The sequence below is a fragment of the Natrix helvetica genome (genome assembly GCF_964273705.1).
Source record: "Natrix helvetica genome assembly, chromosome: 2".
Lineage (NCBI taxonomy): Eukaryota > Metazoa > Chordata > Lepidosauria > Squamata > Natricidae > Natrix > Natrix helvetica.
Genome location: NC_138552.1, coordinates 124863777 through 124882825, shown reverse-complemented (window position 1 = coordinate 124882825; position 19049 = coordinate 124863777). Strand labels below are relative to the sequence as shown.

At 44.0% G+C, this 19049-nt stretch overlaps 1 protein-coding gene across 7 annotated transcripts in view; it reads left to right on the top strand.

Annotated features, from left to right (window-relative positions):
• The window catches only part of LOC309386160 (cytochrome P450 2K1-like), a 42068-nt gene that overhangs the window by 7973 nt on the left and 15046 nt on the right, over positions 1–19049 (top strand). Inside the window, exon 1 of one of the 7 annotated variants that reach the window (XM_081941229.1) lies at positions 1735–1888. The exons of 5 other annotated variants lie outside the window; for them this stretch is intronic. The gene's annotated coding sequence lies outside the window, so the exon portion shown is untranslated. Of the gene's footprint in view, positions 1–1734; positions 1889–14294; positions 14371–19049 lie in introns of those variants that run through there. One more of the 7 variants, XM_081941230.1, reaches the window with a different exon arrangement.

Below are 19049 nucleotides of genomic sequence, written 5' to 3'. Positions count from 1 at the left end.
AACAGGGGTCACTGTAACAACTACCATTGCATCTCTCTTAGTGTTGTAGGGAAGCTGCTTGCCCATGTTGTACTGAAAAGGCTCCATGTGCTTGCAGAGAGAGTCTATCCAAAATCACAGTGTGGATTCTGAGCTAACAAGTCCACTACCGGCACTGGCTACCTGTGGTTTTTCGGGTGCGTTTCAAGGTGCTGATTACCATCTTTAAAGCGCTCCATGGCACGGGACCTAGTTACTTGCGGGATCGCATCCTCCCACATACATCCCTGCGGCCAATTCGCTCACACAGAGAGGGACTTCTCCTGGTGCCGTCCACTAGGCAATGCCAACGGGCGACACCAAGGAGTAGGGCCTTCTCTGTGATGGGCCCAACCCTCTGGAATGACCTCCCCCCCGACATTAGAACCACTACTGACCTCCGCTCCTTCCGGCAAAAATTGAAGACTCACCTGTTCCGATTAGCAGGCCTGGCATAATTACAACTGTCCCTCCTGGCAAATGCATTAACTGGTTATTTTAGGGGTATTGTTTTTAACTTATTGTGTGTGTTTTAGGGGTTCAAAATCCTATATTTATATATATTGCTTTGTACAGTTCTTTTAATTCCATTTTTAACCTCCTCCATTCCAACTGTACATATTCAATTTTTATTGTATTTTGATATATTTTGCATGGACTGTACACCGCCCCGAGTCCCTTTTGGGAGAGGGGGCGGTCTAGAAGCATGAATAATAAATAATAAATAAAATAATAAAATGATATTTCCCCTTAGACAGTTGCAGGAGAAATACAGGGAACAAAGCAGTGGTGGGTTCCTACCGGTTCGCACTGGATCGCACGATCCAGTTCCAGACCGAACCCGGAAGTAACCAGACCCGGAAGTAACTTCTGGGAACCGGCACCGGCCCGGTCGCTCGATCGCCCTTGCTGTCCCACGCAGTTCGCTCGCTCGCTCCCCCGCCCGTCCGCACTAAACTAGCTAGCCCAGCCCACCGCTCACTGATTGGCTGGAGTCCAGCCAATCAGTGAGCGGTCTGGAGGCGACCCGTTTAAAAGCGGGTCCTCCATTTCAAAACTCTCTTCCCTTCACCTTGCAGGAGCTTGCTGCTTCCCTCAGGTAAGTAACTAAGTGCGAGGGGGGCGGCGGGAGGCTAGCTTCACCAAGGAAAGGCCTCTGGGCCTTTCCTCGCTGAAGCACCGAGCTGGCGTAGGCCACGCAGCTGGCAGGAGGCTAGCTTCACTGAGGAAAGGCATTCAGGCCTTTCCTCGCTGAAGCGCTGGGCTGGCGTAGGCCACGCGGCCAGCGGAAGCTGCGGGCTCGTGGGGACGTCGTGGGCGGCGGGAGGTGAGGTTCCGCGAGGGAAGGCCTTCGGGCCTTCTCTCGCTGAAGCCGCGGCCTCGCGGGGACGTCGTGGGCGGCGGGGGGCGAGGTTCCGCGAGGGAAGGCCTTCGGGCCTTCTCTCGCTGAAGCCGCGGCCGTGCGGGGACGTCGCGGGCGGCGGGGGGCGAGGTTCCGTGAGGGAAGGCCTTCAGGCCTTCTCTCGCTGAAGCCGCGGCCTCGCGGGGACGTCGCAGGCGGCGGGGGCGAGGTTCCGCGAGGGAAGGCCTCTGGGCCTTCTCTCACTGAAGCCGCAGCCTCGCGGGGACGTCACGGGTGGTGGGAGGCGAGGTTCCGCGAGGGAAGGCCTTTGGGCCTTCTCTCGCTGAAGCCGTGGGCGCCGCCGTCAAGGTTCCTTGATGGAGGGCTGAAAGCCCCCCGCCCCCCCTCTCCAGCCTTGCCTGGCTGGCTAAGCCTGTCCTGTCTTACCTGTCCTGCTGCCTCTCTCTGTCTGTCTGCTGCCTGTTGCATTCATCCATCGCATCGGAGTGCTGCTGATTCTGCCTGCTGGTAAGTGACTTGGTTTTTTTTTCTTTTATTTTTTTTATGTATTTTAAAATAATGTTTTATTTATTGTGCATAGAATTTTTTAAAATGATTTTACTTAAAAGTATTGAGTGTAGAATATTTTAAAATGGTTTACTTCAATTTATTGTGTGTGGATTCTTTTTTTAAATTGTCTTAGACTATTTTAAAAAAGATTCTATCCAAAATAAATTAAAATAAACCATTTTAAAATATTCTATACTCAATACTTTTAAATGTATTGTGCATAGAATTGTTTTAAATTGTTTTATTGTAATTTATTGTGTATTGAATATTTTTAATGGTTTCATTTTAAATTATTGTGTGTGGAATAGTTTGAAATGGTTGCAGTATAAATTATTGCTGGTGGAATAATGGTTACAATATACTATGGCTGGTACAATACCTTAAAATAGTTATAGTATAAATTATTGCTGGTGGAATACTTAACAATGGTTTTTAAGGATTTATTTTATTTATAGAATATCTTTTTTAAATTATTGTTTGGGAATTTTTATGTTTTAATTGTTTATAAAATATATTTACTACAAGAAATGTTATTCCTTTTTGCAAATGTTTTCTTTGTGATGCAATATGTTGCTTAAAAGTGTTCAGACCAGGTTTATGTATCTCAAAGTGGCTGCTTTTCTATGGGCAGGCCAGGTTGATGCAAGGCATCTTTGCAAGATTTTGTGGGTTTCACCCTCGTTTATGTAATTCTGAGGTGGTTGATGGTTCTGTGAGCTTCCTGGCACTGTCCTTTATAATTTCCCACAATGCCTTGTTGGTTTTTAGTCCAGTGGCTTTGTCTTTCCTGTTCTTAGGGTTAGGGAAAAAAACTGGTTTCATCTGCAGTCTTTTGGGGGGAAATTTGTGTGTGTGTGTGTTTTCCTGGCACTGTCATAGTTTGTGTGTGTGGGTATGTAATGTCCCGCAGTTATCTACACATTAATAATGATCAAGTACTAATAATATTTCCTTATACATTTTAGTGACCTTTCCTTTCATAATTGGTGTTTTCTTTCATAATTTTAGATTTCTAATTGCTGTTTCTGTTAGTTAGCAATTGATAAAACAAATTCCACGTGAAAAAGTATTCAAAGCCTTCTTAGTTTTAATTGTCAATTTATTCATTCTTGCACATTCTAATATTTATTCATTTTCATATCTTTGTTTTTTCCACTCTTGTGCAAACACAATTCCAACAGCTGTTAACATGTGTAAAATTAAATATGTATTTATTCCCTTTGAAATACAAGTAGTAAGTAGTAAGCTACTTACCTTCTGTAAGTACCACTTTTATTGTTTTGTGTACTTATTTTAATCTTATTTAAGTAGTAAGTGCACAAAATAATAAATTTCCTTTTTTATATCTTCTTTTTGTAGATCATCCATTGGAGCAAAAAATTCAGTGACATTGTGTAGGTTTCAGAAATCCATCACGCAGTTTGTGTCCAAAATATCTGTCTGCCTTTCGCAGAGTTTATTTGGCTTTTATCAAGTTTTTACAAACAAAGCACAGAGCAACAACACATTGTTTCAGTTCACTCCCTCAAATCTTCCCTAGTGAATCAAGAATGCTATTCAGGCCAAGGTTAACTCCTGCCTATGCTCTGGTGAGAAAGTGGACAAAAAGATAACAGACTGTGCATCACCTTCCCCTTATTCCAGCATCTAGTTCTGCTAATTATGTGAGCTTGTAGGCTTCCAAGATAACAGCCACTGAGACCATGGTAGTTTCTACGCATGTCTGTACGTAAACCTTACCTCTCATTCCTACATCTCACTCTTTTTTATTTTGTTTGACAAGGAGGAGGGGCTACCCTTCAGGAGAGGAACATCCCTGCAATTGCTTATACAGAGCATATACCTGACCCTGAGGCAATGTAGGAGGGGGTTTAGGGCAAAAAGCTGTAATGCACATTTTGCAAAGGGAGGGAAGGCATTGAACAAAATAGCACCCGCCAATTAAAATAGCACAAATGATGACTAAATAACGTAGGATATTTCCCAATAGACCTGTGGGTCAAAAGCTTTCCCACCAAGATGCTAGGGTATCAATTTTCAAATCAGAGGCCAATTTGTGTAAAATATCAAGCTGACGCTGAATAATTCTGGATTCATCGGAAAGATTAAAACAACACATCCCATCAAAACTTTCACAACCCATATACTGACGAAGAAGCAAATAGTCAATAGCAGCATGATTTTGCAAAATAGCTTTATGCAAAGCTTGTAGCTCATGATTAATTGCTGAAATAGCTAAAGAAATAGCATTAATTGTTTTTACCAAATTACATGCAACAGCGTTAATATGAAGATGAGCACGAGCAGCAAGCGCTGGCACACCCACTATAGATATAGCCAATGCTACATATTCTGTTTTAGTAAGCAAAGCTGTCTCAGAGTCACAAGTGTTTTCTGAAGTTGCTGTTTGGAAAGCAACACAGGAATTAACTAGCTAAAGCAACATTGCGCTTCACTAATATTAGCAGGAATGTAATTAAAAGTTTCGTGACCACATGTAAAAACCATCCTTGCGGAAGCCAAACAGTAGCAAAGTGAAAGGAAACCTCCTCAAAAGCTGTACAATTTAAAGTAGGTGAACTAATATGAAGAGAGTAAGGCTTTTTACTTGAAGATGTACAGTTAACTACTTTAGCACATGTTGTATTTTCAGGAACTGCTACTATGGGAGTATACAAAGCAATTGCATCAGGTGGTGGTTCATAAGCAATTAATCCCCAACTAGATATAGTTTTATAGTTAAAATGTTCATTCAATAGCAATCTACTCAAACCAGTAAAGTTCTGGATTACTGCAGGTGGGGTACAAACAGGAACCAAGCATGTAGAAAGCAAATTGTCCATGTCATACGATTCGGATAAGCAGAAGACATCAGTTTGTGTAATGTTAGCTGCACCCATAGATTTTTACTTCAGTCATTGTTCAAATGGGTTTTTGGGTGAGATGACAGCAGCTATCGATAAAGAGAAGCAATTGACAAGTAAACATAAGAAAATGATGACTAAGGACTTGGCAAAAATAGCAGCGCATAAGTTCTCGGGGATTTGTTCCACGTGTCGTTGTTACAGCACTGCTTGCGCTTTGGTCACTGGACAGCTGTTTTGGCAAGATCGTATTGGCCACTGTGCTGTCTGAAAAGTCACTTTGGTCATCTCTAGAACTGGATTTGGGAACTGGTACCACGATATTCTTAGCTAGACAAACACAATGTACTGGAATCCACAAGGACCTGTAGAAGCAAGCACAACATATCCTCGTCCCCCTTGCGGGGGAGGCACCGCAAAAATGGCAGCACACAAGTTCCCGGGTGTGCGTTGGTGGTTAAATTCTTCACATCTCCCCATGTCACTGGATGACTGGCATGACGGGATCGGGGTAGTGTAGAGTCATCGTTGTCATCTCTGGGATAGGAATCAGGGGTTGGTGACACGACATCTTTGGCTGGACCCTGTAGATGTAAACACAGCAGCCTAGCCCCACCCCCAAGTAATTAAAGGAATCGGTGTTTTGTCTGGTAATGCTGTAAAAATATACCAGAGGTAGAAGCAAACTTGTTTTTTGTTGAAAATGCCTCTGATAGGCGGTCAAATTAGAAAGTGAAAAAATTCATTTGATTAAACAAGGATTGGGTTTGTTTTTTGCATGGCTGGGAGGCCGAGGCATTTTTCCTCTTTTTGATTTATTCAGGGCATGTTTGTGAGTCTAATTAGCTCGCTCTGCAATTCCCTGGCCATGAGAACCGCAGGGCAAGCCAATTGTGTGTGTGTTGGACCACTTGTCATAAAGGTCTGCAAAGGCAGTACAGATGTAAACAGGGCCATTGTCTGTTTTCAGTTCAATTGGCGTCCCAACATTGCAAAGGTACGAATGCAGTGGTTGATCACATGTGTGGTGGCCTCACCCCCTTGCGGGGTGCCATAATAAATCCTGAATAAATATCCATGGAAATGTGCAAATATTTCCATGGGGCAAAGAAAAGGTATTGAATCATCCGTTTGCCAGGGTTCACAAGTCCTCACATACACAAGTCCTTACATATCAGTGACGTGCGGTGAGGGTTATGGCTGGTGAGGCTGGTGACGTCATCAGGAAGGCGGAGCCTCAGCCTCCTGATCACGTGGTCCCATTCCCCGCCTTCCTGAGTGAACATTAAGGGGACCGCGGAGTGCACTGTAGCATTGCTTCCTCCACCAGCCCCAGTCCCTCCCCCCCCTCCTTCAAGGTCTCCTACCAACCCAAAGCCCGATCCCCAGCTCTCTCGGGCAAGTCTTGAGCGTTGCTTTCCCACCCGCTCTCGCTGCCTCTTTCGTTGCTTTCCCACCCGCCCTCCCTTTCGTTGCTTTCACACCCACCTCTAAAGCACGCCAAAGCCTCCTTCGTCCCCCCCAGTGCGTGCCCTTTTTATTTCCCGCAACACCCCCCCCTATTTCGGGAAAGCTTTCCCCATTGCCTGGGGGGTGAGGGGGCGGCTCCTCTCCCCCCACTCCCTCCGTCCCTGCCTCTCTCCTCAGCCCCAAGGCTCCGTCCGCGAGACTCACTTCCAAGGCGAAGCCCTTGTGGCAGCGAAGCCCTTGTCGCCCCGAGCTCTTGTTTGCACTTCCGCCCCTTATCTTCGCTCTTCCCCGCTCTCTCCCGCCAACCTCACCAGCTGCTTCTTTTGCCCTGACGTTTCCCGGCAAGGCAAAAGACTTTTGCAGTGCAACAAACTTTTGCAACGTCATTTGCAGCTTGGCCCGGAGCTCAGGCATTCTAAAACGCTTCCTTTCGCCCGTGGAAGAGCTCATGCGGGCGAAAGGAACCCACATCCCGCGGACTAAAACGCTTCCTTTCGCCCGCATGAGCTCTTCCACGGGCGAAAGGAAGCGTTTTAGTCCGCGGGGTGTGTGCGAGAGGAGAGAATATTCAGGCATTCTCTCCTCCTCTTGCACGCACCCCGCGGACTAAAACGCTTCCTTTCGCCCGCATGAGCCACGGGCGAAAGGAAGCATTTTTAGTCCGCGGGGTACGTGCGAGAGGAGAGAATATTCAGTGAATATTCTCTCCTCTCGCACGCACCCCGCAGACTAAAACGCTTCCTTTCGCCTGTGGAAGAGCTCATGCGGGCAAAAGGAAGCCCACATCCCGCGGACTAAAATGCTTCCTTTCGCCCGCATGAGCTCTTCCACGCACCCCGCGGACTAAAACGCTCCTCTTGCACGTACCCCGCGGATTAAAACGCTTCCTTTCGCCCGTGGAAGAGCTCATGCGGGCGAAAGGAAGCATTTTTAGTCCGCGGGGTGCGTGCGAGAGGAGAGAATATTCAGTGAATATTCTCTCCTCTCGCACGCACCCCGCAGACTAAAACGCTTCCTTTCGCCCGTGGAAGAGCTCATGCGGGCGAAAGGAAGCCCACATCCCACGCACTAAAACGCTTCCTTTCGCCCGCATGAGCTCTTCCACGGGCGAAAGGAAGCGTTTTAGTCCGCGGGGTGCGTGCGAGAGGAGAGAATATTCAGGCATTCTCTCCTCCTCTTGCACGCACCCCGCGGACTAAAACGCTTCCTTTCGCCCGTGGAAGAGCTCATGCAGGCGAAAGGAAGCGTTTTAGTGCGTGGGATGTGGGCTTCCTTTCGCCCGCATGAGCTCTTCCACGGGCGAAAGGAAGCGTTTTAGTCCGCGGGGTGCGTGCGAGAGGAGAGAATATTCACTGAATATTCTCTCCTCTCGCACTCACCCCGCGGACTAAAACGCTTCCTTTCGCCCGTGGCTCATGCGGGCGAAAGGAAGCGTTTTGGTCCGCGGGGTGCGTGCAAGAGGAGGAGAGAATGCCTGAATATTCCCTCCTCTCGCACGCACCCCGCGGACTAAAACGCTTCCTTTCGCCCGTGGAAGAGCTCATGCGGGCGAAAGGAAGTGTTTTAGTCCGCGGCATGTGTGCGAGAGGATAGAATATTCAGGCATTCTCTCCTCTCGCACACATCCCGCGGACTAAAACGCTTCCTTTCGCCCGCATGAGCTCTTCCATGGGCGAAAGGAAGCGTTTTAGTCTGCGGGGTGCGTGCGAGAGGAGAGAATATTCACTGAATATTCTCTCCTCTCGCACGCACCCCGCGGACTAAAAACGCTTCCTTTCGCCCGCATGAGCTCTTCCACGGGCGAAAGGAAGCGTTTTAGTCCGTGGGATGTGTGCGAGAGGAGAGAATATTCAGGCATTCTCTCCTCTCGCACACATCCCGCGGACTAAAACGCTTCCTTTCGCCCGCATGAGCTCTTCCACGGGCGAAAGGAAGCGTTTTAGTCTGCGGGGTGCGTGCGAGAGGAGAGAATATTCACTGAATATTCTCTCCTCTCGCCCGCACCCCGCGGACTAAAAACGCTTCCTTTCGCCCGCATGAGCTCTTCCACGGGCGAAAGGAAGCGTTTTAGTCTGCGGGGTGCGTGCGAGAGGAGAGAATATTCACTGAATATTCTCTCCTCTCGCACGCACCCTGCGGACTAAAAACACTTCCTTTCGCCCGCATGAGCTCTTCCAATATTCAGGCATTCTCTCCTCCTCTTGCACACACCCCGCGGACTAAAACGCTTCCTTTTGCCCGTGGAAGAGTTCATGCGGGCGAAAGGAAGCGTTTTTAGTCCGCGGGATGTGTGCGAGAGGAGAGAATATTCAGGCATTCTCTCCTCCTCTCGTAAGCACCCCGCGGACTTAAAACGCTTCCTTTCGCCCGCATGAGCTCTTCCACGGGCGAAAGGAAGGGCGAAAGGAAGCGTTTTAGTCAGCGGCAGAGCTCAGAGCTTTAGAGGCTTTTTTAAAGAGGCAGTCATTCACGGTGAGCTAGCTAAGCTCACTTCAGCACTCGCCTTTTCCCGTTTACATTTTTTTTCCTTTTCATGATTGACAGTGGTGAGGCTCTGCCTCCCCTGCCTCCCCTGACCGCACGTCCCTGTTACATATTCATCTTCATCTTCCGTCTTCAAAAACATATCTCTGACTTTCTGAAAAAACATATCTCTAACTTTCTTTCACTTTCTGAAATCCTTTCTTGCAATGACCAGTTGCTGTACAAAATGCACATTGATTTGGTCCCAAAATGACCTCACCAACTGCCAAGGTTAACATCTCAATCTTCAACTGTCCTTAGCAACCTGCTTTTTTCTTCCTCTCTTTTGTTTCTGCAACATCTCCAGTACCTTCCAATCAACAAAGCACATATTGTTCTTTTTCCCACGTCCATCCTGACTTCCAAATTTAGGTCAGATGCCTTTTACCACATTCTCTTCCCATCTATATAGAAAGTAACCCTTTTTCGGCTCCAATATCTGATTGTCCTTCTAAATGTCCGTGTGAACTTAGCTGGATTCTAGCAAAAATGTTACTCATTCTTTCTGACTGCATTTTGTATTTTTTAGGTCATCTCTGTTAAAATTCTAAAGGGGACAGCGACCAGCGCTGCCGACAAACAAACAGACAAACAAACAACAGACCAACAAACAATTGAACAAACAGACGTGACATCTGTTAAGCATACAAAGTGCGCGCAAACATAAAAACATAAAAGAGAAAAACACAGCTTCAAAAATAAAACAAACTTTTATGTTACTTATGCCAAATTAGCCAAATTGGGGTACACCAAATTGTTAGGTACCCGAGATCCCTCCTTTTTTATTTGTTTGTGAAGACAGTCCTTAAAGGACCAATTAACACATTCCACAATAGCTGGACCTGTGGAATTGGAAAAAAGCCCATGAATTAAAACAATGTTTCAAGTTGTACAAAATTGCAAAAAGGCCAATGAAAAATAGGCCAGGCCATTATCAGTCTTTAAAAAGAAACTTTGCTCAAAGCAGTAATGGCTGAAAAAAAAAAGAAATATAACATGATTAGTTGTTTCTCCTCGTTGAAACGTGCCCCAAAATTAAAAATAAATAAATGAATGTACTTCCAGGGAGCCAGAGAGGGAACATGGGTGACATCCATTTGCCATAGTTGTTTGGAGGCTAAACCACAAGGATTAACTTTCGTGTCCCCAGAAGGGGATGCTACAAAACACTGGGGGCAAGATGACACAATTTGCTTAGCCTGGTCAATTGGAATATGGCAAGCTTGTGCCAGCCCTCTGGCATTTTGATGGAAAAAAAAATAATCAAAAAAATAAATCTGAAAAAAAACATAGTTAAAACATAGACAGCTGCATCTGAGTTGCATACCTGTTGCTTTAAGAAAAAGGTCCTAGAAAAAACAAATAACTGCATAGGTGAGCATAGTTGCTGCAAAGTTAAAAACAAAGCCATAAGATTAAGATCCATCCTGGATGTAATGCAAATACCTAGAAAATTCAAAATAAATTGACACACATAATGAAAGTCAGAAATGTAGTTAAAAAGCTTGTTGAGAAAAGATGTAAAAAGCTAAAATAGCAACAAACAATTCTAAGAAAATGTTGCAGGAACAACTGCATTGCAGGGTAGGAAACTTTCATGAGAGTCTTTATAAGCAATTACTCCTCTCGTTCACCCTCCACTTGAAAAACAGTGTTGCGAAAGCAGAGAAAGAAAGCAATAGACGAGTAAACACGCAAGCCAAAGATCTTTAGGCAAATGATATGAAATACAGACCACATAGTCAGTTAAAGCACACTGAAGAGATAAGTTATTCTGAAAATAAAATTGAAAATCAGATTGTGGAAGAGGAAAAATAATATTAAGTAAGTCAGTCCAATTTCTACGACAAACCCAAGGTTATTAAATCAACAACTGCCTAAAAAAAATGGCAAAATATTTTGAAACAGAATCTTTTTACCTTAAAAACATCAAAAGAGTTAGCTTACAATCTCTATGAGGGATGCTCCACAAATTAAATGCTCAAAAGATCATTAATCTCCTCAACTGTGGCAAATGCAGCTGAGGAAATCACGATAACATCTCCAGGTTGTTTTCCTTTGGTCAGTAACTCAAACAATAAATGTGTCAGCAAAGAAAAATATGGCCTTACACAATTAAGAATACCCAATAACTGTTGTAAGTTAACTAGTGACATAACGTTAGGCAATTTCAAACAAGGAAATGCCAGGGCAGAATAGGAATGCAACATCTTATGACCCAAATACAGATAAGGAGCATAGTTGTACTTTATTCTGGGGAAATTTGCAACCCATATTTTCTATTATTGATTGATTGTCTCTGTTTCTACCGGGGCCAGAGACTGGCCCGATCGGCCGTTTCTCGACCGGCACTCATTTGCCCAATGATAACCTTTCTGACATTTTGGGCATTTTGTTTTTGGCCTATTTTTCTGATGGAAAGGGCTGTGGGAGGTTGCAGACATTTCCCCCCTTAACTTTCGACAATCCCTTTTATAATGACCAAATTTGCCACAGTTATAACATTTCCCTTGAGGCTTGCTGCCTTGCGAGAAAGCAGCTGCCAATAAATTAGCCTGATGAGAGGCTGTTCCTATATCTTGACATGCTTTAATCATTTCTGCCAACTCAGGATCATTCCTAAAACCAATTATTGCCCTCCGGCATTCAAAAGTAGCATTTCCCTTTGCTAATTTCACCAAAAACTTCATCTGAGCTTCAAAATTAACTATTTGAGGTTTTAAACCATCCTGCAATCTGTTCACAGATTCTTCTTGAAGAGGGGGAGGTGTGGGGAGGGAAGCAGACACACAGAAAACAGACTTTTCCTGACCGGCAGTAAAGTCAAACTTTTCTTGCAAAGCAGGGCAAAGAATAGAAGAAAAACAATCCTTTAAACCAATTACTTCATGATCTTGTGGAATCAATTTAGGTGGACAGACAGAAAACATATCTTCTTTCTTCCCCTCCTCTTTTTCTAATTGTTCCTCAGACTGTGGAGAAGCAGATGAATTAACCTCTCCGTCAGGAGCTGAAAGTCCAACTAAAGATGATTTTGGGAGAAGAATTTTTACTTGCTCACAATTAGGTGGAGGCTCTGTGGTCAATTGTTGTTCTGCCAAAACTTTAGAGCCAAATTTTTCCACTGCTTGACGGCATTGAAACCAGAGTTGTAATGTCTTTACTGGGGCTCTGGGTTCAAGATGTAAAGTTTGCCCTATTTTTTCCCAGTCACATAAACGAAGTGTTCCCCTTTCAGGGTACCAAAAACAATGTTTCCCTATCTCACCAACTAGCTTCCTTATGTCTGCCTCAGGTGTGGTAACACCTGACTTCTGTAACAAGACCTTAAGTTCTTGAACATGATTTTGCTGATGATGAGACAGATTGCAACCCATATTTACCTCTGAGGGGTCCCGTAGGACGAAGCGCGCTTTGGGGTCTGTTCCAGATGGGAGGTAATTATGTTGGCTGTTGCTCCCCTGAAGGGTGTCTTTGATCCTGAAGGGTGCGAGAGATCCCGGGTTTCGGCACCAGATGTAGGTTTCAGAAATCCATCACGCAGTTTGTGTCCAAAATATCTGTCTGCCTTTCACAGAGTTTATTTGGCTTTTATCAAGTTTTTACAAACAAAGCACAGAGCAACAACACATTGTTTCAGTTCACTCCCTCAAATCTTCCCTAGTGAATCAAGAATGCTATTCAGGCCAAGGTTAACTCCTGCCTATGCTCTGGTGAGAAAGTGGACAAAAAGATAACAGACTGTGCATCACCTTCCCCTTATTCCAGCATCTAGTTCTGCTAATTATGTGAGCTTGTAGGCTTCCAAGATAACAGCCACTGAGACCATGGTAGTTTCTACGCATGTCTGTACGTAAACCTTACCTCTCATTCCTACAACATTGTCTTGGCCACTCCCATCCGGTCACATGACTGCCAAGCCACTCCCATCTGGTCACATGACCACCAAGCCACTCCCACCCGGTCACATGGCCGGCAAGCCACTCCCACCCGGTCACATGGCTGGCAAGCCACTCCCACAAAGGAGGGCACACCCACAGAGTAGGTTCCAAAAAATTTTGAAACCCACCACTGGAACAAAGACAACTACATTTCGTAGCCTTCATAGATCTTATAAAGGCTTTTGACTCGGTTAGTAGGGATGGCCTTTATAAAATTCTCCCCAAGATTGGATGTCCACCACAGCTCCTCAACATCATCAGGTCCTTTCATGAGGAAATAAAGGGCACTGTGGTTTTTGATGGCCTAACATCAGATTCCTTTGACATTCAAAGTGGAGTGAAGCAGGGCTGCGTTCTTGCGCCAACTCTATTCGGGATCTTTTTTGCTGTCATGCTGAAACATGCTTTTGGAATTGCAACAGAGGGTATCTATCTCCTGACCAGATCAGATGGAAAACTCTTTAATCTCTCTACATTGAGAGCAAAGTCTAAAGTCCAGCTGAAATGCTTACAGGAGTTGCTCTTTGCTGCTGCTGTTACTGCTCACTCTGCCAAAGACCTTCAACAACTTATGGACTTCTTTAGCAAGGCCTGCCAAGACTTTGGACTAACAATCAGCCTGAAAAAACACAAATCATGGGTCAGGACATGGATTCACCTCCCTGTATTACTATCTTTGCACAAGAACTGGAGGTCATCCATGACTTTGTGTACCTTGGCTCAACTATTTCTGACACTCTCTCTTTAGATACTGAGCTGAATAGACGCATTGGTCAGGCACCACTTTTTCCAGATTTACAAAAGGAGTATGGCTTAATAAGAAGCTGATGGAACATACAAAGATCCAGGTCTATAGAGTGTCAGGGTTCCAAATAACATCCAAAATTAAATCAGAGTCCAAGGCAAATTATTGCTCAAAGATCCAATTTATTAAGAGAGTAATGTCGGCAAATCTGGGAAAACCCTACTCTGAAAACCTCCCGGTTTTTCCCACCCAGCTGAAAGTTCAAGATTCTGCCCCCACACTCACATGGTCCAATCTTCCACTGCCATGCTGGCGGTTCCACCCATCTAGTTCTGGTCAGGTGCAGAGGTGTAGAAACAAAGGATGACCTTGGATTCTGGAAAGGAGTTTTATTTTTACAATATCACATTCTACTCCTAACTATTCCCCCTCCCATTTCCCCACAAATGAAACAGCATAGTAGAATAGAATATTAGTGTGGCAGGCCGAAGATCCCAAAAGAAACAGCTGCAGGCCTGATAGGTGGCCTTTTCTCAGAAGAAAATTATTTTCTGAAAAGAGAATAATGTGGGGGTTAACATAACAGAATTAACCACCTCTCCCCTGCCCCCACCCTCCATGGGGACCCTTTGGCTTATTGGGAAACTTATCATGGAATACTTTTACTAACTTATCTGCTTTTAGGTTCCAGCTTTTCACCCAAGTAGCTTCAGAAAAAGGGTACCCCTTCCAATGCACTAAATACTGTAAGCGACCCCTAAACAGCCTGGAGTCTAACATTTTTTTCACCTCGTAATGTGTTTCCTCTTCTATCACTACAGGAGGAGGGGGAACTTGAGTGGACACTCTTATGCTGGACCCAATTACTGGCTTCAGCAAGCTACAATGAAATACTGGGTAAATTTTAGAATTCTGGGTAGACTGAGTTGAACTGTAACTGGGTTAATTATCTTCACTATTGGGAATGGACCTAGAAATTTTGGGCCAAATTTCTTGCTAGGCATTCTTAATCTTATGTATTCATTAGATGCAAAAACTTTGTCCCCCAAACAAAAGGGGAGTTGGAGCGAGTGGTGTTTATCAGCTTGCTTCTTGTAGGTGTCTGCCACATCTGCTAGAGCTTTCTTCATATTTTCCCATCCCTTCTTTAGTGTGTCCATCAATTCAGCCAGAGACATGGAGGAGGGAGGTTCAATAGTTCTATATCTGACCCTTGTATTTTGTCACCAGCATACAATCTGGTGGAAAATTCTAAAAAAGTCTTTTTAATTATATCCTGTTGAAAAACTTCCTTCCCTTTATATTCTACTTTCTCTATATTACGGGATCTTTGTTTTTTCCTTAACATATATGCTAGCCATCGACCTGGTTTATTGGCATTACAAAAAGTGTTATGTTTAGCATATAGTAAATTAGTGGTTATCTGGTCCGACATTAGCATATTGAACTGTCCTCCCAGTAGAGTAATTATCTCTTTTGTCTTCTTATCATCTTGTTTAGACATTAACTCCTGCTCTTTTTTTTTAATCTCTTCCTCTAATTCCCTTTGTTTTTCCCTTTGTCCGCGCCTATAAACATTATTCAAATTTTTCTTCTCCGGAGCAGATGCTACAAAGTGTGATCCCAGTCTTGCATTCACCAAGCGTTTCTGGTCCTGCGTTCTAATATGTGTTTCTTGTAAGCAAATTACATCATTTCTAAATTGTTTCAGGTAGTGAAATATTTTTCTCCTTTTTTGTGGTGAGTTTAAACCGTTGAGGTTCCATGTTAGAAATTTAGTTGTCATCTTTGGCACACTGAAGCTTTTTAAGAGCTGCCTGGAAATCTTGCTGGGACTTCACCTTCGGTCTAGCTCCTCCCACTGCTTCTGTGCTCATGCTTATGTCATCTAGAATTGCGATTTGGGCTTGTTGGGACATTAATTCTTGTTCTTTATGTTTGGTAGCCACGCGGGTTTGTCTCTGTTCCATAATTTCTTCTGTTTCCTGCAGTAAACTCACCACCCTAATTTGTTCCTGGTTATCTTGCTGCCTGGGATCCTCTGTCTTCTTTCTTTCTTTGGGACCTGGAGATGGAGGGCATCCTGCCTTTAATACCATACTGTAAAAATCTTTTGCCTTCCAAACAGAATTGAGACGATGTCTTTCTCCCATGTAGTTCACCACCAATCTGGCTGGGGTCTCCCATCTGTATTGAATCTGGCGCTTTCTAAGTACATCCACTAGAAATGCATAATCCTTTCTAGATCTCAACATTTTGGGGGGGATTTCCTTCATTACTATCACATCTTTTTTTTTTCCAGAAAATTTTATTGGTTTTTTAAAACATTTATAAGGAAAAGGGTAGGTGGAATGGTATACAAATTTTGGCAGTTGCAAGTATGGCAGATGCCCCCTCCCTCCAAACTCATAAGATACATCTATGTATAAAACATTAATACAAAATCGTATAAAATCAGCATATTAATTCTATTAAAAAAATTTCAATCAGCTTATATATTATGATATATAGTCTAGATATAATTTCATTATTACTTTCGGTCTGTTTATAACAATGTGATTTTCTTATTCATTTTTGTTCTGAGCTTTCTTAGTGTTGCCCCTTCTCCCCCCGCTGGCAGAGCTCCGGCCCCTCCCATGTCCTGTGTGACCGTTGAAGAGTCTTCTGTTTTTTCTAGGTTCGCTTTATTTTTTTCCATAAAGGCCTGGGCCTCTATGGGTGTATTGATTCTGATTCTTGTCTCCTCCCAGAATATCAGCATCCCTTCAGGCATCAACCATCTAAACCACACCCCTTTCTGGTATAATTTATTCGCCAATTGCGAATAATTTTTCCTTTTCTCCCTAATTTTTTTTGGGATCTGCTTTAAGATGGTTATCTCCCTGTCATAATATGTCAATGCTTGCCCCATTTGTACACCCAGAATTATGTCTCTTGTGCTTTTCCTAAGAAATTTGATCTGGACCTCCCTGGGTACATTGTGTGTTCTGGCATATGCTGAGTTCACTCTATAGACCAGGTCTATCTCCCATTCCATCTGTTGTTTATCTTTGTGTATATATTCAGCTAAAATATTAGTCATGATGTCCCTTATGTTTTCCCCATCTGCTTCTATAACATTTTGAAATCTAAGATAAAAGGACATTCTCTCAAATTCTGTTTTCATTTGTTGGATATCAAGTTCTTTGTTACCCTTCTGCAAAGCTTCTACCCCCCCCTCGCCTCCGCCACCCCACCCTCCACAAGGTCCAGTCTCTGTGAGTTCTTATAAATTTGGACTTGATTCTCTTTAATTTCTTCCTTCATTTCCTTTAATTGTTTCTTAATTTCTTCCTGGCCCTGTATGAGTTGCTGAAGCATTTGTTGCAAATCCATCTCTGTACTCTTAGGTTGCATCAGTTCTGTAATCTTTGACTGTGTGGCAGGACTGGATGTTGCAGATGTCGGTGCAGAGGTAGCAAAGCCAGGTTTTCCAGGTGGTGGTCTTTTTGGAGACATAGTTTATAAAGCAGAGAGATCAGTCAGTGTAGAGACTGGACAGCTGAAGAAGTAGAGCAGGCAGATGAGTTCAGGAGGCAGAAGATCCAAGCAGCTGGGAGTTTCTTTAGTCAGTCTAGCAATAGAGAAATATTTTCTCTCCAGAGGGTTCAGGAAATAGCAATCCACAAGAGATTCTTCTGGGTGACACGGAGACAAAGACCGGAAGCCTGAATTTTAAAGGTGGAGTCAGGTTTCACAGTTCATGAAGACCCTTTGGCTCCCCAGTTAATTGGACAAGAGCGTCAGCAAAAATCTCTCTTAAATCTTCTTGAGGATGTTCCTTCAACCCCCTTATCCTCAGGGCAAATTCCATTGTCCTGTATTGCATCATCGTAAGCTCCGCCTCTGACTTATCAATTGTAGTTTGTGCTTCCACAAGTTTGTTATCCAACTTTATATTAGCCTCATTAATTTCTTCCACCTTCTCATCAAGAGATGCCATGTAGCCAAATAATCCTTTAAGTGCCTCGACTATATCCTCCCTTATTTCTTGGTTACGTGTTTGGATTAAGTCCTTAATACCAGATAATTTATCAGAGACATCTTTAAAGGCACTTGCAATTTTCCCCTCCAAGACAGCTGCCTGCTCTTTTAGTGCATTTTGTAAGTTATTTTGCAAAGTCTCCAGTGTCAGGGTTTGTGTCAAGGTTTGTGACTGTGTTTCCACCGGAGGTAATAAAGTTTGTAGCTTTGAAGTTTGTGCTGGTGAACTCCCTGCACTTTTTCAAGTATTGAATTTAGTCATCTTAGAGGCCATTTCAAAATATTTAGAACAGGCTTTCAGACAGCCAACTTATTCAGGTCAGAAAAGTCCAACTACTCTTTGAAGTCTATCGGCCACACTAACCGGCACTTAACAAGTGCTAATCAGTTTCCCACTTCACTTTCGTTTTCAACACACCTTTTGTTCCTCCAGCGCCATTTTTTTTGAAAAGTTCCTTTTAAGTTTAAAGAAAGAGATATAATCTACGGAGTTAAGCCCAGTACTTGCAATTTTGTTGACCTCCTGGTTTGCTCAGTCAGCTAATTATTCAGATGTAAAATAGACTTGAAGTTGCTGGTGTGGACGCTGCCTTTTGTTCTGCAAATGCAGAAGCGTCCTGTGATGAGGAGATCGTCAGGCTTCCTGGGGAGCTCACACCTTTCATGCCACAGAATTGCTTCTGGGGCCGCTGGGCAAATCTTCCCTCTGCCAGAATGCTCACCTCCCCCCCTTTTCCCGAGGGGGAGATTTTCAAACTGCTGGACAGCTGATTTATGCTATCCTAGCAGTTTGTTACTCAAACACGGGCTGGCGTTCCCGAGAGAACGTCTTCCAAAGACAGCGGCGCCACCGGAAGTCTTTGGCCACCAAAATTGATGCCTGGTGAGGTGGAGCATTTTTAGGAATCCAAAGTGGCCTCCTAGTTTCTCATCATGGTTTCAGTTCAAATTGGAACCGTTGGAAGTATTGTGCCCAGCAAACTTGTTTTGGGGATAGTCTTCGATGGGCTTTGAGAGCTTCAAGGTTTTTATGGTCAGTCCAGACCTCGAATGTCATATCCCCCCCTTCCAGGAAATGTCTCCAAGTGAGGTGGGACCACCTGATCACAAACGCCTCTTTTTCCCAAATGGTCTACCTCCTTTCAGTAGTGGTGAGTTTTTTGGAGACCTAAGCACATGGCAAGAGGTTGCATTCTTTAATCTTTTTCAGTAGCACTGTCACCCACCGCTACATCACTGGCATCTGTCTGGATTATGAATTGTCATTCTGGGTCGGGGTGTTGTACTATGGTCTTTTGGTAAAGAGCCATTTAAATTTCTCTAAGGCTTTTTGGCAGTCCATTGTCCACTTTAGGAGTTGGTTTGCTTTTGGCTTTGTCAGGGAAGGCCCTGTTTTTAATTGTTCAGTCAATGGGAGGGCAATCTCCATGAAAGCCGGAATGTACTGCCTGTAGAAATTTGCAAATCCAAGAAAGCTCTGTAGTTGTCTGCGAGTACTTGGAGGTTTCTAGTCTAACACAGCTTTCACTTTTCCTGGATCCATTTTTATCCCT